Raw genomic sequence first — 21,639 nt, 5'->3', positions numbered from 1 at the left:
CTAACACAAGTTGGAAAGGATATAATTAAACAATATATCCTCTCCTCTATCCCTGAACATTCCCACAAGGTGAAGAATCCAAAACCCTCCTTATAAGATAAGAAGAAAGTGTAAATGAAGAACTTTTTCTTCTCCCTTGCCAATGGGACCTTGGTGTGTTTTATTTCCTCTATTCAATCAATGTGTGAATGAGACTGAACGGGCGTTGGAGGGACTGGGTAGATCCGACTTCTGAGCTCTTCACCCTTCTATAAACCTACTGATTTTATTTTTTTAAAACCCAAGAAAGTTGCCAGAGTGCTGCCCTCCCCTATCACAGACCTCTCCCCAACTCAATCTCAGCTGCTGTGGCCTTAACCCCTCTTCCCTTTTGCCTTTCCAGAACCGATAAGAAGGACGTTTTGGTGTTAAGAGGGTCTGGAAAGAGAGTCTGGTTCTGGATAGCAGCAGGGGCTCTGCCCGTCTGTAAGGCTTGGCAGTTGCCCATCCATGCCAGCTGTCCATGCCAGGCACGGCTGGAGCAATCCTGGCATCGCTTGGTCGTGTCTAAGTTGGCCCTGGTACCAGATCTGTTTGCAGGAAAGAGAGAATGGAAGAGGCCGCATTGCCAGGACACTCATATTCGGTGGTGACATTTGCCGGGAACGAAATTCAGTTGAAATGGCTGTGAGATGCATCATATGGTGTTCTACCCATATTAGATTTTAAAAAGTGGGAAAGGGGGAAGGGAAAAGTCATCAAACGCAAGAGGAATTCAAACAAATAGCCAGCACATGTAGAGACAAAGTCAGAAAAGCTAAAGCACAGAATGAACTCAGGCTTGCTAGAGAGGTTAAAAGCAACAAAAAAGGCTTTTATGGGTATGTTCGTAGCAAAAGGAAGAACAAAGAAACAGTGGGGTCACTCAGAGGAGAAGATGGTGAAATGCAAACAGGGGACACAGAAAGGGCTGAACTGCAGTAAGAGCTGTTTGACAGTGGAATTTGCTGCCAAGGAGTGTGGTGGAGTCTCCTACTTTGGAGGTCTTTAAGCAGAGGCTTGACAACCATATGTCAGGAGTGCTCTGATGCTGTTTCCTGCTTGGCAGGGGGTTGGACTCGATGGCCCTTGTGGTCTCTTCCAACTCTAGGATTCTATGATTCTATTCTATGATTCTAACATCATCTCCATGAGGGATCGTCTTCAATCCAAGATTCCTGTGAGGAGAGATTCTGCAGGCTCCAGGTGGTGATCACAATATTTCCCCTCTCTGGTCTACTACCCTGGCCGTTACCCCGACAAAGATAAAAGGCTGTTGGACCTTGCCCCAGGTTGCGGGAGCAACATTGCTCTATGCCAGATCCTGCCTGAGATCCTGTGCCTGACCCTGCCTGGTTTCCTGCCTCGTGCCCTGCCTTGGCCTTGTTGGACTGACTCCCAGTGGAGCCTCCGGGTTCTGAACCAGTCCTGGACCGCATTTCATAGGTTACCCCGGGGCCCAGCACAGACATTATAGGAGGCTGAATGTGAGAAGATTCAGGATAGATGAAAGGAAGCACTTCTTCACAGAGCGCATAGCTAATCTATGGAACTCACTGCTACAGGAAGCAGCGATGGCCACCACCTTTGACGGCTTTAAAAGAGGACTGGAGAAATTTGTGGAGGAGAAGCTTCTTGTTTGGCCTCTACTGTCAGAGGCAGCAATGCTTTTCGACTCCAGTTGCTGGAAACCGCAGGAGGGGACAGGGCTCTGGGGCTCAAATCCTGCTTGCTGATTTCCCATAAGGGGGTATCCAGTTGGCTGCTGTGAGAACAGGTTGCTGGACTAGATGGCCCATGGGCCTGATCCGGCAGGTGATTCTTACGTTCTTAACATTGGCCCAGAGGTAGGATTAAAAATGTGATTTGTAAATTGGGAAGGTTCATAGTTTGGCTTGGGAATAAATCATTTCCCTGGCTCCCAACATGCAGTGACCTGCGCTGCGCCTTTGGGTGCCATGAATGGCTGTTTCCGTTGGAATCCGGCCCTTGCTCCCAGTGCAGAGAGCGGATTTCCATGGTACCTGTGTAAATACCTGTGGGTAAATATTTGCTCCACCGCAGCTTATATAGATCCCAAACAGGTGGCTGAAGTCCTCCAGGCACTTCCAATTCAAGGATGAGTCTAAACAGAATGTAAATGATTCCAGAGAGTGCTTCTGTGTTTTTGTGTGTGGTTTTTTGTGCGCTTGGATAAACAGTAACAGCAGAAACTCTCTCTGAGTTCTCCACATTCCCCCCCCCCTGCAATTCCCTTGGCACTATCATTTTGTGGGATATGGGGAAATCAATGATATTTGCATTTAGCCGAAGTCTTTGAAAATGTAATTTATATGCAACAGAAAGTCTTTTGTGTGTGTAAATATGCTGAAGAGGAATCAATGAACTTTCCTGGTGGAAAAAAAAACACAGCCCAGAACATGCCATTCCTCCTGCAGGTACCAAGCCAGAGAATCGAGGGCGACAGTCTGTTGCATCATTCTGAAAGTCTATTTCGTAGCTGATAGGATCTATTTTTCCTTCAGTGGAAATATTTGCAATTATATTGGAAGACGGTGGTGGTGGGTTTTTGTGTGTGTGTTGTCATCTTTTCCCGTGGGCTGGGCTGTGTAAATGCAATTAAATCTCTTTCTCCATCGGAGGCAGAGCTTTAATCCTGGCAAATTTGCATTGCAGCGCATCTGCCTTCCAGGTCTTATGGTCTGTGGGGCCTCCCTGCCCCACCGAGCAGAATAACCCCAAAGTAGTCTGACTCATCAGAAGCTGGCTTTATTTCTTTATTTGTATCAAACGCTGAGTCCTTTTGGCCTTCGCATAAGGATCAGAGTAAAAGGAACAGGACACAGAGGAATCACCTGCCTGTTCAAAGCCCTCGGTGAGGAATCTGATGAGGCTGAATGTTGGAAGAATCAAGACAGCTAAAGTAAAGAAAGGACTTCTTCACTCAGTGAGTAGTGAGACTATGGCACTCCCTGCCACAGGAAGCAGTGATGGCCACCTCAATGGCTTTCAAAGAGAACTGGGCAAATTGACGGCAGAGAGGCTAGCCAGGATGGCTCTGCTCGGCTTCTACAGATGAAGAAAGTGATACTTCTGAATGCCAACTGTTGGAAAGCACAAGAGGAGACAGTTGTCTTTGTGCATGGATCCTGCTTGTGAGAAGAGGGGGGGGGGCACCGGCCTGATCCAGAAGATTCTTTTTTTAAAAAAAAAATATATTTATTAAAGTTTTTAAAGTATAACAGTAAAAATGAAAAATAAAAAGAAACATACAAAATAAAAACAATTAAAAAACACATTGATTTTCCAAAACATATCTTCCTTACACTTATTTCCCCGGACCTCCTCATACCTCCCTTTTTTGTATTCCACTTCAGTTTGTTAGTTCAGCAAATCCTTACCATTAAGCTTTTACCCTTTTGTAAACCTTTTTTCCTATCTCTTAAAGCATTACAGCTGGAAACCACTTAGTTTCTATCCAACATCATTCTAACATTCATTAATTTTACAATATTTCTGTAAATAGTCTTTAAATTTCTTCCAGTCTTCTTTCACCGACTCTTCTCCCTGGTCTCGGATTCTGCCAGTCATTTCCGCCAGTTCCATGTAGTCCATCAGCTTCATCTGCCATTCTTCCAGAGTGGGTAGATCTTGTGTCTTCCGGATCCAGAAGATTCTTCTTCTTAGCGGTGCCTACCCTGTGGAACGGCCTCCCAGCAGATGTCAAGGCAATAAGCAACTATATTGCTTTTAAAAGACATCTGAAGGCAGCCCTGTTTAGGGAAGTTTTTTTAATGTTTGATGCTGTATTGTGTTTTGAATATTCGGTTGGAAGCTGCCCAGAGTGGCTGGGGAAACCCAACCAGATGGGCGGGGTATAAATAATAAAATTATGATGATGATGTTCTGATTCATTATGACGTCTGAAGGGAGTCCCATGAAAACACATATACTCAGACCCTCCAACATTCCTCAGATGAAAATAGAGACATTTCTCACTCCCCCCCCCTTGAACCCCAATTTTTTGTCTCTCCCTGAGCATTTCTACCGCCCCTACACCAACAGGACACAACACACACATTCCCCACCGTCCTCAGAAAACCCCATCACCCTAGATTTATTTTATTCTTTGGCAGATTTACAGAAGAAAACCACACACATACATCAGTAAATAGTTTTTAGAAAGTGGCAAGATTAAACATGGGTGCACAAAGCGTTTCTTTTTAAAAACGTTTCTTCCCACCCAGCTGGCCAAGAGAGGAGGCCGCCAACGGCAGCTGCGGAGAGGCAAGGAGATGCTCCCTCGCAGCCGCCACTCAGGACAAATGCCAGAAAGAGAGACATTCCAGGATCAAATCAGAAGCCGGGATGGCTTTCATAATTCCGGGACTGTCCCTGGAAAACAGGGATGTGGGTGACGCTGTGGATTAAACCACAGAGCCTAGGACTTGCCAATTGGAAGGTCGGCGGTTCGAATCCTGCTACGGGGTGAGCTCCTGTTGCTCGGTCCCTGCTCCTGCCAACCTAGCAGTTCGAAAGCTCGTCAAAGTGCAAGTAAATAAATGGGTACCACTCTGGTGGGAAGGTAAACGGCGTTTCCATGCACTGCTCTAGTTTCGCCAGAAGTGGCTTAGTCATGCTGGCCACATGACCCAGAAAAACTGTCTTCAGACAAACGCTGGCTCCCTCCGCCAGTAAAGCGAGATGAGTGCCGCAACCCCAGAGTCTTCTGCCTGGACCTAAAGGTCCTTTTATATGTAGGATCCATAGTGGGGTTGTGCTTTGTGGAGGCGACTAGGCACCTAAGGCCGCTTTCTTCCAGATCCGTCCAATGGGGCACCCAGCTCCGCCTGGTCCACCCCCACCAGGCTTGGCTCTTTGGGGTTTCAGGTGGGGACAGTCTAAGCCCCCCTGGAGATGCCGCTGGGGACTGAACCGGGCTCCTTCCACATGCAGGCAGGCGCTCTGCCCCTGAGCCACAGCCTTTGCTCGGGGAGCCACTGCTCCCTCATGTTTTGCAGACACAGTGGTACCTCAGGTTAAGTACTTAATTTGTTCTGGAGGTCCGTTCTTAACCTGAAACTGTTCTTAACCTGAAGCACCACTTTAGCTAATGGGGCCTCCTGCTGCCACCACGCCGCCACACGATTTCTGTTCTCATCCTGAAGCAAAGTTCTTAACCTGAAGCACTGTTTCTGGGTTAGTGGAGTCTGTAACCTGAAGCATCTGTAACCCAAGGTACCACTGTATCCACATGCAGCAAAGCCACAGCACTGAATCTCCGGAGGTGCCGGAAAACTTATATACTGAAGTCCTCGGAAGAAATGTTTGCCTTGCCTGATGTATTTTGAATAAAGTGCAATTTGTGGGGGGAGCCTTTGGCTCTCCAGATGAAGGTGAACGACCATTTCCACCATCCCTGGTCATGCTTCCTAGAGATGATGGAGGACCAAAGGCTCTCCACGCCTGGTGTTCCTGCTCCTCAGGTGTCTGCGAGGAAAAGGCGATGGTTATGATCATTATGAGTATTACAATTTCTTCCCTACCTTTTGCAGGGATTTTCTTGCATGAGATATTTGAATACATGAACTCCAAAGCCCTCCAGAAGAGATCCTCCTACTCCGCTTGAAGACACAAACTGGATCCCTCAACTTCTGAACTAAGCAGTTATAGATCAGACTCAGCCAAATGATTTTAAGGAGCAGAATAAAGGGGAAATAAGAAATAATGATTGAAATTGTTCTGGTTTTTTGCAAATGTTAGATGGTTGTTGTTGTTATAGCTGCTGCAACCTTATTCCAGGAGTTAAGGGATAATTTACATCAATGCCAAAAGGGATGCGGGTGGCGCTGTGGTCTAAACCACTGAGCCTCTTGGGCTTGCCAATCAGAAGGTTGGTGGTTCGAATCCCCGCAATGGATTGAGTTCCCGTCGCTCTGTCCCAGCTCCTGCTAATTTAGCAGTTCAAAAGCACACAAGTAGATAAATAGGTACCACTCCGGCAGGAAGGTAAATGGCGTTTCCATGTGCTGCTCTGGTTCGCCAGAAGTGACTTAGTCATGCTGGTCACATGACCCAGGAAAACTGTCTTTGGACAAACGCCGGCTCCCTCGGCCTGTAACGCAAGATGAGCACCGCAACCCCAGAGTCGTTCATGACTGGACTTAACCTTCCAGGGGTCCTTTACGTTTACTTTTTTACATCAATGGCACATAGCAGAGATTTCTGCTCATGTCTCATGGATCAGGTCTCCTCCTTACTCCTAGGTCAGGGTCCGCCTCAGACCCCCATCTGGGTCCCCTTTTCCTTTCACCCCTTTCGATACCCCTTGGGCTGCCCTTTTCTGATTGGCTCTCTGCCAATGTCTTTTCACCACCACAAAATAAAGCCCACTCAATAAGCCCAGCCCCACCAGCTTCCAAGGGGCCCTGGGAGCAGATTGCCTGCATTTGTTAAGTGGAAGCAAGAGCCAGTTCTCCACTCCATTTTCTGTTTTTTAAGTGGTGAACTATTTGATGTCAAACAGGCAGATCATTGTTCTTTTCCATATCGCTCAAACATTTGCATTGCTACATGTAATAAAATAAAAGAATTAAAATCCAGGGGAGAGTGTTACTACCCCCACGCCCAATAATAATACATTCTTTTCTGGAATTGTGAATGAAATGACCCAAATTTGCATTTTGTGTGTATCTTTAATCTTAACCTTAATTCAGTGGTATTGTTTTATTTCTGTCTTTCTTCTTGTTTGTTATTGAAGTGTGTGTCACTTCTTAATTCATTTATTTTTTAAGCTGTTCCTGGGAAGGGCATTTGTCCTCCAGGCGGAGGAGACCCGAGAGCATCTCTGGGCTGTCAAAATAAAGGAGGAAGTGATGGGTTTCTCTTTCTCCTTTAATCTGCCGGCAGTTAAAGCAATAATTGGGCTGGTGGAAGCCGTGGCGGCTGAGCCAGATGAGAAATGTTCTGGCATTAGGAAGAAGTCAGATTCCGTTGCTTCCAGCCCAAGTGGCAGGAGGGGGATTGTGAGCTGGTTATTTTCATTTTTTATTTGCTTCCACTTCAAGAGTCAGTGCAATAGAGCAGACACGTCACGTTCTGTCAGGTAATAACCAACTGCTTTGCCTCCAATTGAAGGCATGTAAAACCTCCTTCCATTTGTTCGGGGCCAGACTAAACAAATGCAAATTGAAGCGGTTGCCTCTTAATAACCAAAGCCCCTGTTTTATTCCTTCTGAGCAGCTGGTAACTTCACATCTATTTTCTCCATTTTCCTTCCTGCAGGATGGAACCTGCAAAGAAAGAAAGAAAGAAAGAAAGAAAGAAAGAAAGAGCAGCAAAGGAAGGAAGGAAGGGTGTGGAGAGGGAGAGGGAGGTGAACAATGTCTTCCGAGACACAGGCTAAAAATATGAGCCTGCAAATGGCTGCCAGGGACTTGAGATGTCAAGGGTCCGAAAGGCAGGAGGAACTCAGCAGTGCAGCCAATAGGTTCGGGGGCAGGTAGAAGTCCTGAAGGATTTGCAACCGCCAGAAACCTTTCTGCTCCACTAATGGTTGCCCTTTGCCTGGAGGAGCCGTCCGGCCTCCTCCGCTGAGCCCAGCACAAATCCCCCAGCGTGTCAGGAGATGCTTTAAGTTCATCTCTGCGCCAACTGGGAAATGGCTGAGGTGCTTCAGGGGAGGCGAGAGGCCCTGGGAAATCTCATTTTGAAGCATCTGAAATGTATAGAAGGAAGCAAACAATTCCAGGAGGCCAGCTGGGCTCATTCATATGGAGCATCTCTGCGCTGCTTCTTTTTTCAAAGACGTAACGCGATAAAGTTTTTTGTAGGGCATTTTGAGGACTTGGTCCAGGCTCCAGCAAACTGCTCGACTCAGCTCCACCCTGCGCTCCACTCCCTGTGAATGTCGGCTGAAGACCCAGAATTTCTCTGTTTAATGCTGGGATCGCGGCTGGTGCAATTTGCCACAGTCTCCCCTTGGTTTGCGTTCCTCTGCATTTGGCATTTCTCAAGTCACAGATCTGGACTGCTTGCGGTCATCTTGCTGCACTTTCATTTGTGATGGCATCAAGATCCAGTTTGAATCACGTCGACTCACTAGGGTTGCCATATCTCCTCTTTTCCCAGGATGTGTCCTGTTTCTCAGGGGTAAAATTTCTGTCCGGGTGGATTTTTTGAATTTGCCAAAATGTCCAGGGGTGTGGGAACGGGATACATTTTATGTTGCCTATGTAGTACTAGACAACCAAGAGCAAAAGATATAGATACTGTGTGAGTTTTGCATTATGCAGAAAAGAACCGGGTCCTTGTTTTTGTATATTTTGAAGGGACATTGTGGAATACAGTGGTACCTCAGGTTAAGTACTTAATTCGTTCCGGAGGTCCGTTCTTAACCTGAAACTGTTCTTAACCTGAAGCACCACTTTAGCTAATGGGGCCTCCTGCTGCCGCCACGTAGCAGCCACGCGACTTCTGTTCTCATCCTGAAGCAAAGTTCTTAACCTGAAGCACTATTTCTGGGTTAGTGGAGTGTGTAACCTGAAGCGCATGTAACCTGAAGTGTATGTAACCCAAGGTACCACTGTATGCCCACTTCCGCACCCCCTCCCCCTTTTGCCCCAGGTGCCAGCAAATGTGTCCTCATTTTTGCTCTTCAAAATATGGCAACCTAGACCCAGCTCAACAATCTAGAAATTAACTCAGATCACAGAACCATAAAGTTTGGAGGGACTTTTGAGGTCCTCCAGACCAGCACCCCTTAAATTCAGGATCTGCAGTGCCTGCTTAAGTGCCTCCTGTTAAGGCAAGCCACTCACCTTCCTTAACTCCCCTCCAAAGAAAGGCTGAAGCGGTTGGGCCTTTTTGGTTTGGAGAAAAGGCGAGTAGCAGGTGAAGGTCACGTGATGGAAATTTATAAAATGATGCACAGTCTGAAAAGAAGAGAAAACGTTTCCTCATTCTCTTCTAACATGAGAACTCATGGACGTACAGTGAAGCTGAATGCTGGAGGATTCAGGACAGAAGTTCTTCTTCACATGGTGCCTAGTTAAACTGTGGAACTCACTCCCACAGGAAATAAAATAAAATAAAATCCTTCCAGTAGCACCTTTGAAACCAACTAAGTTTGTTCTGGGTATGAGCTTTCGTGTGCATGCACACTTCTTCAGATACACTGAAACAGAAGTCACCAGACCCTTCTATATAGTGAGAGGGTGGGGAGGGGTATTACTCAGAAGGGTGGTGGGAATACGTGATTGGCTGATAGGTGTGGTAAACCTGTTGATGACTGTTAACAACTGCAGTTGGTCTTACAGGAAAAAGCAAGGGGTGAGATGGCTAAAAATAGCTTTGTCATGTATAATGAGATAAGAATCCAATGTCTCTATTCAGACCAGGTCTCTCCGTGGTTTTAAATTTGGTAATAAGTTGCAATTCAGCAGCTTCTCTTTCCGGTCTACCTACCTCGTATTTACGGGATCGCCTCTCCTGGTCTACCCCGCAAAGGACCTTAAGGTCCATGAATAATCATAGCTTAGAGGTCCCGTGCCCTAAGGAAGTCAGACTATCCTCCACCAGGGCCAGGGCCTTTTCAGTGATGGCTCCGACCTGGTGGAATGCTCTGTCCAATGAGACCAGGGCCCTGCAGGATTGAACCTCCTTCCATCGGGCCTGTAAGACAGAGCTATTCCACCTGGCTTTCAATTTGAACTTAGCCTGATCTTTATTCCCCTTCCTTCCCTCCCCCTCCCCTTTTTGTGAAGATTACCCGCTCTGGGATCCCACAGCTAATTCTCCCCTGGTCTCCTCGCTGGCCCAAATAGGACTAATTTAGCCAGCTAGCCCTGGGGATCATTGGATGTTTATTGGATGGATCCCCTCCCAAAAAAATTGATTTTTGAATTCTTAATTTATTGTTATTCACGTTTTATACTGTATTTTATGCTGTTTTTGTTACATCAATTAAGTGTTTTAAATTTGTTGTTAGCTGCCCTGAGCCTGGCTTTCTGAACCGGGAAGGGCGGGGTATAAAAAAAATATATTATTATTATAACCTGTAAGTAGAACCACAGGAAATAGTCCACCAATTTGGGTGGCTTTAAAAGAGGACTGGTCAAATACACGGAGGAGGAGAGGGCAGTCAGTGGCTTTTCTCTGCTTTCGCAGTGGGAGTCAGAGATGCTTCGCAATCCCCATTCCTGGAAACCACGGGAGGGCCAGATTGCTTTGGTGATCGAATTCTCCTTGCAGGTTTCCCACAAGGACATCTGGTTGGCCTCTGTGAGAGCAGAGTGCTGGGCTAGTTGGGGCCCTGGCCGGATCCAGCCAGCTCTTCTCAGGTGCTGAGCAGTCCCCAGACTGAGAACTGAAAAGGGCTGATTGAGTTGGCACTTTTTCCAACTGGTTCTCCTCCTCTTCTCCATGGACCTCGGGTTCTGCCCTGAGCTTCTTGAGCAGGAGATGTTTCTATTTTTGACATGAATCTGCCCGGCCCTCTAATGGCAATAATGAATCAGAAAAGTCTTCTGCCTCTAACAGCCCCTGCCAACTCCTTAAATGATTTTATCACAAGCCCTGCAATCCCTTTCCTGGGCGAGCAGCTTTATGACCTAGAACTCTCCGGAGATTCGGCTGCACAGCCATCGACACAATGCAATTGCTTTGCCTCTGCACAAACTTTCATTACTTTTCAGGGCATCCTCTGCTCTGTGGAAAGGTGAACGCAATTCCCCAGGCCCACCAGAACTTGGGCACAGTTGATAATGCAGCCTCTCTCTCAGGTTTACATTATTTAATGGCCCTGTCACGTGGCAAGCGGAGGAGAAGGTTTCTTCCCGCCCTTCCTGCCTCCTGCCTCCAGGTGACTTTGCTCCTCTAGCTGGGCTGGTGCCCTTCTCGGTCGGGAAGAAATGAGATGAAACCCAAACACTGCAAGTCAATTCAGCTTCACGAATCACTTCGCACCGAGTCTGAACCCAGGCTGGAAGTTTTTAAAACATACAATTGTCAAGTTTGAAGGTACCCCAATGCCCAACAATGCAAGAATCCTAACAAAAGCCATCTTGAAGTGAGTTGCAGCACATTGTGAGGTGCATGTCTGAACGCACAAGGGTGTCCACCATGCACGTGGACTCAACACGCATCTCTGAGAAGAGTGGGACCTTTTCATATAAACACAGAGTTGGAGGGGACCCCAAGAGTCATCTAGCACAACCTCCAGGAATCACGACTGAAGAATCCCTGATGGGTAGCCATCCAACCTCCAGGGAAGGAGAGCCCACCACCTTCCAAATGTGGGGATGTTCAGGGATGCAGGAGAGGATATATTGTTTGGTTATAGCCTTTCCAACTTGTGTAAACAAGTTCACAATTTAGCAGAGTAACATTCCCCCCTTTAAACTCACAGCGGATGCGTTTGCTCAGGCTCGCTAAAGCCTCTCTAATAACTGTTCTGGTATTTTCCCCTTATTCCTTCATATAAGATAAGAAACGACACAGTCTTCTATAAAAGTATAACAAGGTTTACTCACACATCATTCTGTTCACAATTGTATCCCAGAAGGCAGACTTAGCTTAGAAAAGTAACATACACCTGGAAACTATCTCATCAGGAGACAGTCCCTTTGTCCTCTCTTGGCTGGAAGCATCTTTGGCTAAGCAGATGTTGCTTCTTCGATGCATGTAGTCAAAGAGAGAGTGATGGCTGCCCTGCCCTGTGCTTTTGTCGTTACCTGCACAGGTGAGGCCATGCCCACCTCTAGTCACATGCAGAGGAAGTCTGTCCCAGCCCAGAAGGAAACAGAAAGTTGACCTGCTGGCTGGATAAACATTCCTCCCCATGTGTAAAGATGTTCACTCTAGGAATGTTGTACTTGACTGCTCTTGTGTTTCACATCCCACACCAGATGAGTTCATTCCCTGTCCTAAGCACACCAGAAGAGCCCTGCTGGATGAGGCCCATGGCCTGTGGGAAACCTCAAGCAGGGCCTGATCCTGAGGGCAGTCTCCCCTCCTGGGGTTCCCAGCAACTGGCATTTAAAAGCATTGCTGCCTATAGCTGCTTAAGCAGCTCTTGCCCTCAGAAAGTTCGTCCTCACCTTTTGCACATTTTTAATACCTGTTTTTAATTTCCCATCAACAATGTTAATGTGTAACATTGCTGTAAATTGCTTCAAGGTTGTTTTTGGGTTTTTTTTACAATCAAGTTGTGCGTGTGTGCGTGTGCACTTGCCTATTAAATGCTTTATTCCCATGTCTTTGGGTGTTCTCATTCTCTCTGTGTGTCCCCCCCCCCCAAAAAATGTGCTGTTTTTCAAATTCCCCCCCCCCTTTTGGTCTTTCCCAAGCAGTTTTGGGTCCTCGAGAATTTTAGAGTACAATTTAGAGTAAATTTCTCCAGATATACACATTTGCATGTGTTATCTTCCTTCTAGTGGGTCTGGGGAAAAATGCTTTTTATATGGCAGGTGGCACTGAGGATGAGTTGATGGAGCCCAGAAGAAGTCGAGGTCGCTGCATAGTGCCCCCCTCATTGGATCATGAGCATTGGGGGGGGGCGTGGTGTCGGTGAGTAGGAGGACAGAGCCCATCCTGCTTCTGCAACGGTGCAGCAAACAGAGGCTCCTTGGCTTTGAAGAGGCGCCTGCCTGTGTTTTCCCTCCGCGCCTCCTTCCCTGCCTTTTTATAGTAAGCAGCTTGGTTGCTATTGAGCCATTTAACAGGCTAAGACTGTTGGCTTTACTGCATCTTTAAATCTTCATGAGTTTTCCATACAGGGATAATTTCAGTGATCTGGTGTGTAAACTGAGCTCCGTGAGCTGGAAGCCTAAAAAGGCGAAGGAAGTTTTCCAGCTGAAGACATCCGGCTTCAAAAACAAGGGGGGAGAAACTTCTTCTCCTTTGGTAGACGCTGTTCTCCAATTGGAGCACTCACAGGCCAGTGTTTCCCAGTTGTCAGTGTTTATACTACATTTTTAAAGATTTGCCTTGAGACAGTATTTAAACCTCTTTTGTTGACCACCAGCATTACGCTTTCCATTTTTAAGTTCGGAATAGAGTAGTTGCTTTGGAAGACGATCATCAGGCATTCACACAACATGACCAGTCCAATGAAGTTGATGTTGAAGAATCATTGCTTCAACACTGGTGATCTTTGCTTCTTCCAGTACACTGGTATATAATAATAATAATAATTTATTAGTACGGTCAGAGACGAGCTTGTAAAACACATAATAGGACTGCACTCCCAAAAGCAAAGCAGACATTTAAAACAATATACAGCAATGGCTTACATGTTTAAAAAATGCACTAAACGTGCAAACACATAAAATCTTTAAGAAAAACTACCATAGAAATTTGGCCCAGAGTCACCCGTGGGTCCGAGTATGGGGATTTTCTTGATGGACTAACTTGTATCAGGGGATGGTCTGTGCCTACAGATCTGTAGACAGAATCTGGTGACCATCCAGGTCATCTTATGATCTTTACCTAAAAGGAGAAGATCGAATTTGTGTTTTACCGGGAGGGACACTGATATTAGTTTTCCTGTCTTCCCAAGTGATGTGTAAAATTTTTGGGAGACACCGTTGATGAAAAGTGGTCCATGTTTCACAAGCAGACAGTAAGGTTGGTAGTACAATAGCTTTGTAAAGAAGCATTTTGGTTTCCCTCAAACACTCTGCACTTCAATGGGAGAAAGCTGCACTCGCAGAGCTCAGGCGATGCTGGATTTTGGCATCAATGTCGGCCCTTGTGGAAAGATAACTGCCCAGGTAGGAGAAGTGATCAACATTTTCCCATGTTACACCACTGAGTTGGATTTGTAGTGCTGCAGAGGGGTAATTTTGTACTTGATGGTGCAGCACTTTGGTTTTTTGAATGTTGAGCAATAGGCCAAGCTTTTCGTAAGCTTCTGTAAAGATATTTAAGATGGTTTGGAGGTCATCCTCTGAGCGTGCGCACACTATGTTGTCATCAGCATACTGAAGCTCTAGGCTGGAAGTCACGGTCACCTTCCTCTTTCCCGCTTGGGGGGCTGCTTCATGTGGCCTTTCCCCCATGGTCAGCGGAATTGGCCCTGATGCAGGTCCCCCATCAAACCTGTTCTGCGTTGCTCAGAATTTATTCTTTTCATGAGCCAGCACCTGCAGTGTGGAACTCCCTGCCTTTTGGTATTCAGCAGGAACCAATATTTTGGCCACCTCCTGAGAAGAGAAGACTCCCTGGAAAAGACCCTGATGTTGGAAAAGATGGAGGCATAGCTGTCAACTTTCAGATTTGAAAATAAGGGATCAGCAGCCTCACCTGTCCTGGGATGTCTAACAATCCAGGATAGCAGTGGGAAGCAGCGGGAAACGGTGCTGGAATAAGGGAATTTCCCGCAAAAAAAGAGAAGGTTGACAGCTATGGATAGAGGGCACAAGGAGAAGGGGACAACAGAGGATGAGATGGTGGGACAGTGTTCTCGAAGCTACCAGCATGAGTTTGACCAAACTGCAGGAGGCAGTGGAAGACAGGAGGGCCTGGCGTCCTCTGGTCCAAGAGTCGGACACAATTAAACAACTAAACAACAACAACAACAACAACAAGGAACCTTCACTGTATGTTTTCCAGCACCTGCTATTTTGCTTTTGCTCTTAAAAAAACTTACAGGCAATTCTACTATTTTATTTTTTCAGTAAACTGCTTTGAATGGGCTTTTTCTTTTCTTTTTTGTAGTCAAGCAGCGTGCAGATCTTATGAAATAATAGTTTTCAAAAGCCTACAGTGAGAACACTGAGTAAGCACAAAACACGCGAGCAGGAAAGCAGGAAGACCTCAGGTGCAGCATCAGGGACCACCATCGTTCAGGGAGAGCAAAATCTTTTTTCTCTCTTAGAACACGTCCCCCCCCCCCCAGCCAGGATGGCTGTGCTCCGCGTCCCGTTAACATACCAGCTGCTGGAAGCTCCAGGAGGGGATTCCTGTGTTTGAATCCTGCTTTCGGGTTTCCCCCTGGTGCATCTGGATGACCGCTGTGAGGAGGGAGGGAGGGAAGGAAGGGAGGAAGGGAGGAAGGGAGGAAGGGAGGAAGGGAGGAAGGGAGGAAGGAAGGAAGGAAGGAAGGAAGGAAGGAAGGAAGGAAGGAAGGAAGGAAGGAAGGAAGGAAGGAAGGAAGGAAAGAAAGAAAGAAAGAAGGAAGGAAGGAAAGAAAGAAAGAAAGAAAGAGGCGGCGGCGGAGGGCTGGGATTTGCGCTCTCCTCCAGTCCCCAACTCGTTTGCAAAAGGCAGGAAGGGTTAATTGCTGTTGGCTTAATTAGCGAGACTCGTGTTTGCGTGGAAGAGGGAGCTGGAGGGGAGGCGAAGGCAGTTCCGAGCTGCGCCTCCTTCTTTCTCCCCGGAGTCTCGTTACCTCCGTCACTCGGCGTGTCTCCTCCATTTACAAGGGAGGGGACAGACTGAGCCCCCACGTCCCGCTAATGAAGAGAGACGGGCTGGGAATTGTCGGGCGGCCAAGACGGCGCCCCCCCCCCCGCGAGGAAGGAGAGGAAAGGCTGGGAAGGGGGGCGAAGGGGAGGGAGGGAGACCCTTCTCGGCAAGAGAGCCGCAGTGGGTAGCAGGGTCAGGGGGTACCCCGTGTGGGAAAATTCCTGTCACCCCCCCCCCACACACACACATTGATTTTTTGATTGATTTTTGCGTTTGACTTTATTTCATATTCTCTTCCAAAGGAATGTGGATTCTGGGCCTCTGATAACAAGTAAGCGACTGTGGACAGATATTTACGTAAATCTACATGATGGGTTGTGATTTGGCTTGTGTTGTTTTATTTCTATTTATTGTTTATTTAATAACATTTATTTTAAAAAGCAACCTGCAAAGTGGTTTACCAAAAGAAAAAAAAAACTACAGCAGTAAAATCAAGAAAAATTAACAGGTGTCCCTACACACACACCCCTTTTGTGGCTTCCAAGGCCCACTGATTTTCCTGAAGTTTTTGAGGGTCTTTGTGTGCAGCAAGAACTATTTCTTGGGGGTGTTTGTGTTTTATTCACTTTGGGGAGTGTATGTAACGAGACGCACTGTATATTAATCGATCACCCAGCCCTCCTCCTGAATGCCAGTTGCGGGAAGCCACAGGAGCCAAGAGCTCAGCTGGAGGGCTTCCCTGGGGGGCTCCTGGGAAGCCACTGCGAGGACACGATCCTGCACTAGGTGGGCCTGATCCAGCAGACTCTTCTCATGTTTTTACAAAATGAAAAGTTACCGTATCCTAATCTTGAAGCTCCTTCATGTTGATTATGTGGGATGTAACATAAACAGTCAAATACAACACTTCCTGTTTGCCCAGAGTGGACACCCAGGGGGATGTTACTGCAGCCAGGAGGACTTCCTGCCACACCTCTCTGGAGCACCCTCCCCCTGCATGTGACCAGGTAGGTGGGCGTGACCCTGGCAGACCCCGCCAAAGGACTGGTCACGCAGCCATCGTCCTCTCTGATGCCATGCTCTCTAGATCTCTTGATGTCCTTTGCTGTCTGCTGGATCTCAGCCAGCAGCACATGGGCTCCTTCCCATATGGGATGAACCCACACTCTCCTCTGTAACCACAAGCGAAAGTCTGCCTTCAGGATCGTACTGTGAACTGAATGTAAGTAAACTTCTCATGACTTTTAAGAGAAGACTGTTGTGTCTTTATTCTTTTGAAGAGGGATTAAAGGGGAATTTACCAGGAATAATCCAGTCTGGACAAGTCAGACTGGATTGCTTAACTCAAGAGAGTCAAAGGAATCTACGAACTAACTTCCTGCAATATGCTACCAGCTCACTAGCGTGAGGGAGGGAGGATAATATTTCATCAATATATTCTCTCCTACTATCCACAACATTCCCACATGTTAGAGAGCAAAAAGCTGCATGGAAGGAATCTTGATCTATCCTTACAGTCACATTAAGTTTCCTCCCTCCCTGCTCCGTGTTACAGATGCGAAAAATAACACACAAACTTTGATGAGGAAACACAAAAGCGAATCTTGGTGCCCCTGCAATCACATCAGGTTTGGTTGATTTGTTTGGTCGTGTTTTTACTGATGTGGAAGTGTGCAGAGCGGTGGTGCAAAGGGAGAAGAAGGCGTGAAGGAAATGAGAGAGGCAACAAATGGGACGTGGTGCACTTCTAGGTACAGAATTTGGAAATAAAAAACCAGAGCGATGGGGGATGCCTAATAGAGCGGTTCCACTTCGGAAGCAAGAGCAGGTAATTTGAAATCCCAGCATCCGGGGAGAAATTCAGAAGAGGAGCACGGAGGAAGCAATTCCAAGTCACCCAGCAAAGAACGGCTGCTCTTATTAGTTGAGGACGGGGCATTTCTCGGGAGGCTTTGGCATGTGGCATTTCTGCAAATAGAGGATGTTAAATTTTAGCACAGCCATAGAGAACACAGCAGCCATCTTCCCTCTCTCCATCCCGTTAATTTTGCAGGGCCTGATATTAGAAGCATCTGATCAACGCAAGCGTGAAGTGAGCCGTGATCCTGTTGGAACATTGGCTTTAATCATGGAGTGACTCACTTAAGGAAAACGACACTCCTCTGATTCTGTATTCAGCAAGGATCTTTTGGGAAGGGCTGAGAGGAGAGTGAGAAATGGAGAGAGAGATTTATCATAGAATCGGAGAGTTGTGAGGGGCCTACAGGGTCATCTAGTCCAACCCCCTGCAATGAGGAATCACAGCTGAGGAATCCCTGATGGGTGGCCATCCAAGCTCTGCTTAAACTCCTCCAGGGAAGGCGAGTCCAGAGTCGTTCATGACTGGACTTAATTGCAGGGGTCCCTTTACCTTTACCCCTTGACTGAAAGTTTCCTGAAGAGTAAAGCTGGTCAGGTGTGAAATGATCTCTGACCAGCCTATGGACCAGGACAGAGACTGGGACCTGGAGGTGAAGTGATGACCTGCCTTGCCTTGAGATTTTCCCCATCCCAGAAGCTTGGCTGACCTGCCAAGGTTAGAGGTTTGCCCTTCGGACAACCACAGTGACCAAGTGATAGGATCCTCATCGCCTAAGTGACCATGTGTCCCAGAAACTAGCCAGTCTGAAGAGGTGGGCATCTCCCAGGCCTCCCTGCTACAGGTGAGTCTGCTTTCCCTGCCCCTCTGGAGAGGGATGCAAATCAGGAGTTGTAAGTACAAAGAATTCTTGCCGCAATGAAAGACAGGTGATGGTACATCACGCCTTGGGGACGAGTCTTCTTTCTGCTCCCAGGCTTCTCATCAGAAAGGTTGTTTGTCATTATTGCTTATTGGTGCACTGGCTCCCGGGGACTAAAAATAACCTCCGTTTAGGGCGCCTGGCAAATGTTGCTGTGATCCCAGTCAGGCGCTTGCGGGAGCCTGATTAGGAGAGCCATTTGCTTCTGGCACGGAATAATAGTGTTCGAAAGCTCAGCACCAAATGGCCTTGACATTTCCCGTTAGGGTAGCCGCACCTCAAGACAAAAAGAATGAGAGAAAGGCAGAGAAAGGGGTGGTGGTGGTGCAGAAGGGCACTGTCAGGCTGGTGGGGCATGCAGACGCCAAAACTTGGATGGACCAAAAGCTTGCCCCACTTCCTCTTTTAATGGTAGGGCTTTGATTTTTTGTGATACGAAGGGAGAAATAGTGGCTTAAGAGGGCTAGCCTGTTCTAGAGCACTGAGAAACAAGACAGGGCCATTGAGAGCCACTGGCAAACCTAGAGAAATGTCCTCCCCGCTTGCCCTAAGCTGTGACCAGAGATTGGAGATTTGGACATGAATCCTTTGGGGCCTTTGGCAAAAGGCTTGGGACAGCTGAGGAAAAGGGCAGATCCATCTTGGGCAGGCTGGCTGAAGGCAGGGGAGGAGAGCTGCCTGGGACTCTGGTGCTGCCCTGCCGTGGGGAAGAAGCCCCTGGAGATGTCCATGCTGTGACTCTCACCATCCAAACTTAGGTGCAAATAGGTGCACCCACCATATTTCCTAAAGCCACAACAGTCTGCGCTGCGTCTTGCTTCTCAAAGGAACACAGAACCTGTTTGTTGCCCGGAACCACCAGGAACCTTCCAGCTGGGCAGAGAATGGGGGTGGTGCTCAGTTTTATACAAACCTTTCAAGCTTAAACGGAATTGCCTTATAGCAACAACAAATAACTCTCCCTCCCACCCTCTCCTGCCAGAGTGCGGATTTTCCTCTAAGTAAAATAGACCTTCTACCCAGCTCTAAGTTTCCACAAGCATCAATAATTTAATTAATTGAAAGTGCTGTTCTCTTTCGATGCCTGTGAATCGGAGCCAAGAGCCCAGTGAGGAAGGTGCTTCCGGGGCAGGTTTTTTGGGGTGACAGATCAGGGTCTCAGAGCTCACCTGCTTCCTCCCACCCTGACTGACCACTTGACTAGGAGGCGCAGGCTATCCAGCAGAGCCTGGAAGGAGCAGCGGAGGAAGGAAGGAAGGAAGGAAGGAAGGAAGGAAGGAAGGAAGGAAGGAAGGCAAGTGCTGGGGGGGGGGAGGTGGGCAGGAAGAGGCAGCAGTGGAAGGGAGACTTTGCCGGGGGCTGTAAAATAGAGGGAAGCATCCCTGGGTGGGACTGGACTGCCAATCCCTTTGAACTCAGTAGGACGTGCAGCTAGGGAAGCATTCATAGGATTGGGCTGTAGGTCCCATTGAGCTCCAGAGTGGTGCTTTTGCAGCAGATGTTCTGTGCAGGTGAGGGGAAGGGGGCCACCCCACCCTGGAGCATGCTGGGAGTTCTGCTGCTTGTCGCAGTTTCTGTGGGATGTAATCCACTGGAGCAGTCAAGTACAACATTCCCTGTTTGACTAGAGTAGACATGCAGGGGAACGTTGGTCCAGCCAGTTTGAACTTCCTGTTACACCTTGGCTGGAGCCTCCTTCCTTGGCATGTGACCACTAGGTGGACATGACCCTTTCCAGACCTGGTGAAAGGCCAAGTCAAATATCCACCCTCCCTTCTTTCTCGTCCCTTTTCTGCTTCCTGCTTCACCTGGACTCACCTGGCTCTCAGCCAACGGTCCCATGGTTATCTCCCATATGGGGTAAACCTATTTCTATGTATTTGTAACTTTAAGCCTGCCTTCAGGGATCACACGGTGCTCTGCCTGATCATGGGTAAACTTCTTTTTGTTACTTATGAATAAGACTGTGGTGTCTTCATTCTTTTAGGAGGGATTCAAGGGGTTTTACCAGGAACATCTCAATCTGGGCAAGCCAGAGCCTTAAGAGACTCACCTGAGTCTGCAACCAGCTTTCTGCTGTGTAAAAGGGGGAAGTCACTCTGCTGTATGAAGAAACTTGCTGGAGCGAGTTAGGAAGGATAATATTAATCAATATATCCTCTCCTGTTACCCACAGCATTTCCACAGTTTCCTCAAGAGAAAAAAACAAACCGGGTTGGGAGGGAGGGCCAGAAAGTCTAGATGTGATTCTGGATTTTATTATGCAAAGTCCTCTCCAAAACAGAAAGTGGATTTTGTGGAGTCTACCTTCCTGAACTGCCTTCCCAGTTACATGGCAAGGGAGGCTTGGCTTGGCCTGCCTTCGGCTGCCTTCAGTCCTTCCTTCCATTTCCCTGACGTTTCCTTACCTGATAATTTCCACATTTTATGTGATCTTACACTCGACGTAAAAGCTGCTTCTGAAGATCCACAGGGATCTCGCAAACATTTAGTGCTCGTTCCTACTTTAATTGCTTCCAGGAAAAAATGGGGAAATCATTTGCAACCCTGTTCACGCAGAATATTTATGCTGTAATTTCCCCATCTTTTTCCTGGATCACACAATGCAATGAAATTTGAGGCAGTCTTCCAGCGTGAGTTTCTCTCCTGTTGTTCTCAGGGGGGAACAGGAGCCTGCCTGCATACAGAGAGTTGTGACAAGTTCAAAGATGTCTGCTGCGGTGTTGAACCACGCCCAACGGTGCGAATGAATTTCTGCGTGATCTGGTGGTATATTGAGCAAAAAAGCCTCAATTCCATAATGCAACAGGTAAAGCAGCATAAAAGGAGCAGCGGAATCAGTGACAGAAGCCCTAGCATTGTAATGAGGGAAAGCTAAGGCAGTAATCCCCATGTCTGAATGCATCTTTGCTTCAGAGGCAACTTATTTTATGTATTGTAGCCAGCTCTGAACCTTTGGAAATCAGAATGGTAAAGTGAGGAAATAGAAAATGAGGGAATTGCATAGGACTGAAGGAGAAGTACTTGAAAATGATTTACAGGTGGTATTTAACTCTGAGTAGGGTTGCTAAGAAATGGGATGCGGGTGGTGCTGTGGGTTAAACCACTGAGCCTAGGACTTGCCGATCAGAAGGTCGGCGGTTCGAATCCCCTTGACGGGGTGAGCTCCCATTGCTCGGTCCCTGCTCCTGCCAACCTAGCAGTTCGAAAGCACATCAAAGTGCAAGTAGATAAATAGGTATCCCTCCGGCGGGAAGGTAAACGGTGTTTTCGTGCGCTGCTCTGGTTTGCCAGAAGCGGCTTAGTCCTGCTGGCCACATGACCTGGAAGTTGTACGCCAGCTCCCTTGGCCAGTAAAGAGAGATGAGCGCCACAACCCCAGAGTCGGCCACGACTAGATCTAATGGCCAGGGGTCCCTTCACCTTTACCTAG

This window comes from Podarcis vaucheri, assembly GCF_965113315.1.
Source record: "Podarcis vaucheri genome assembly, chromosome: 1".
Taxonomy (NCBI): domain Eukaryota; kingdom Metazoa; phylum Chordata; class Lepidosauria; order Squamata; family Lacertidae; genus Podarcis; species Podarcis vaucheri.
The sequence above is the reverse complement of the archived record's forward strand: the minus strand, read 5'-3'. Positions refer to the sequence as shown.